At 38.2% G+C, this 2,744-nt stretch overlaps 1 pseudogene; it reads right to left on the bottom strand.

Annotated features, from left to right (window-relative positions):
* Positions 1-877: 877 nt before the first annotated feature.
* LOC128070647 (uncharacterized) lies at positions 878-978 on the bottom strand (annotated as a pseudogene).
* Between the last annotated feature and the right edge of the window lie 1,766 nt (positions 979-2,744).

Below are 2,744 nucleotides of genomic sequence, written 5' to 3'. Positions count from 1 at the left end.
TGGGAATGAGACAGGATACCTGCTCTGACCACTTATTTTCAACATTATAAAAGAAGTTTGAGCCAGTGTAATAAGTAAAGAAAAAGAAATAGTAGGCATATAGATTAGAAGAAATAAAAATGTGGATTGTAACTGAAGAAATAAAAGTGGAGTATAAATGAGAAAAACTCACAAGCATCTTCAAGCAAACATAATTACTTAGGAACTTACAACATTTACAAAAGTCAGTTATAGCAGAAGCAAACACATAGAAAATGAAATGTTAAAATATACTTACAATAGCATAAAATACCTAGGAGTAAAGTTAACAAAATATGCCAAAATATGTGCAACTATGTACAACATAAAGTACAAAATATTCTCAAAATAAAATCAAGACCCAAATAAATGGAGGGCTATAATAAATTTATGGGTTGGAAAATGCAATGTTAAGAGATGGCAGTTTTCCCAAGTTTTTTCTGTGAACTCAATGGAACCACAGTCAAAACCTGAGCAGATTATTTCTTTACTTCTGAAGAATCTAACAAAATGATTCTAAAATGTATATGGATATCAAAGGGCCAAAAAATAGCCAAGACAGTCTTTAGGGAGAACTAAGCAGGAAGAGGTTTGTCCGAGATACCAAGTCCTATTATAAAGCTGTGATGATTAAAACAGTCTGGTGTTGGTACATGGTGTGTGTGCTTAACAGTTTGACTCTTAGTGACACCATGGACTGTAGCTCACCAGGCTCCTGTGTCCATGGGGATTCTCCAGGCAAGAATACTGGAGTGGGTTGCCATGCCCTTCTCCAGGGGATCTTCCCACCCCAGGGATCGAACCCAGGTCTCCCGCATTGCAGGTGGATTCTTTACCAACTGAGCCATCAGGGAAGCCCCCAAATATGGAATGTTTCACGGATATGTGTGTCATCCTTGTGCAGGGGCTCTGCTAATCTTCTCTGCTCATTCCCATTTTGGTATATGTGCTCAATTCCAGATTGATTTCAGTACTAATAACAAAATTAAAACCACCATAATTTTAGGGGAAATAGAAAATATCTTCATGATTCTGGAGTTAGTAGAGATTTTCTGGACAAGATTTGAAAAGTATTACCCATAAAGGAAAGAAAAACGACAAATTAGAGTACAGTAGGATTAGGAACTTTTGTTCATTGAAGGATACTGGTAAGAAAATGAAAACGCAACCCAGAGACTATAATAGAATCTTCTCAAGATCTATATCCAACAGGGACTTGTTTCCAAATACAGATTCCTGTCAGTCAATTAAAAGCTGTAATAGCCATAATAGAAAAATAGGGAAAACAGTTGAACAGACAGATCACAAAAGAGGACATCTAAAAGGCTGAGAAATATGTGAAAAGGCTCTAAACTATCACCAGGCGTTAGGAAAAAAAGGCAGGGAGGGGGGCAGGGAACAAACAACCGATTTTGCTTTCCCAGAAGTCTTTGCATAAAATTACTATTTGTATCTCATCGGCCAGAACTTGTCACTTGGAAAACTCTAGTTGAAAGAGAGGATAATGAAGGAGTACCTGGCTTCTCTAATTTCTCTTGTGTTACTGGCCAAAGAGAAGGAGGCTGAATATTAGTGGTGAATAGCAGGTGTCACAGTCTGTGATTGAGTCAAGTGAAATGTCTAAGAGACATATTGAATATACAGGTCTGGAGGGCAGCAGAGAGGTCTGGAAACAGTAAGCAAAGCTCATAATTATGCAGAGGGTATTTCAAAGCTGTCACTAAATCATTAAGGAAAATAGAGGTGAAGATAGAACCCCAGTGCAGAGAAAATTTTAAGAATCTGTCAGAGCAAGAGACGGAGTCACAGTGGAGTCTGAAAGACTGCAGGAGAAAAGCCAAGTGAGAGTGGTGTTTGGGGAGTAAAGGGAAGTGAGTTGCAGGGAGAAATTAGGCAAAACTTGAAATACTAAGGGTGAATCTGAATAGGCAAAGTCTGAAAGAGTGCTCTTGGAAGTCAAGAACAGGCAAAAGTGTTAACTTAGGCTTCAGAGAATATTTAGGAAGTTGAGGGCATTTTCTTTCCAGTTCTCTAAGTATTTTATGTCAAGCATATGGAATTTTGGGGTTCAGCATGATTTGAAGGGATCTATTCAGATGATAATAGTTGGAACAAATTTCTGAATTTAACACCTCGCACAGTAGTTACACTGTCTGGTCATGGGCCCCAGGACTGAGTGCCACATCTTAAGCTCACAATGGTCACTTGCGCAAGTCCTTGAGACAGACTGGAGAGTTTCTGAGTTGGTGGTCTCAGTGCTGTTATATTAGCCTGATGGGAACTGGGATTGATATTAGCATGGTTCTCATTGTCTTCACTGAAGGTGATAATCATTTATTTCTCCCAAGTGTCCTAATAGCCATAAATGGCCTTGCTCCTGCTGTGCTGAGTTTAGTTGGGGGGAAAAAAAAAAATCAGTCATTTGTCTTTTAGCACACTCATCAAATCCATTCTCATATCCCTGCTAACGGTACTGATTTTCACATGTACTATATAAACTACCTGAAGAGAAATGGGAAAAAAATAATCTGCTGGTTGAACAAAATTGTTACTTTCAGTGAGATTTTGTGCTACTCATGTCATTTTAAAAAACTTCCATGGCTTTGGATTAAATTAACAAGTCTACAAACACCATAAAGTGAGTTCCTAGCAAAGAAGGTAACTGGTAGAGTGGACATTGAATATTCTTTCCAAAATACATTGAGGAAAAAGGGGTATATCAGCTA

The sequence above is a fragment of the Budorcas taxicolor genome, chromosome X (assembly GCF_023091745.1).
Source record: "Budorcas taxicolor isolate Tak-1 chromosome X, Takin1.1, whole genome shotgun sequence".
NCBI classification, from domain to species: domain Eukaryota; kingdom Metazoa; phylum Chordata; class Mammalia; order Artiodactyla; family Bovidae; genus Budorcas; species Budorcas taxicolor.
This window is presented reverse-complemented; position numbering and strand designations above follow the sequence as displayed.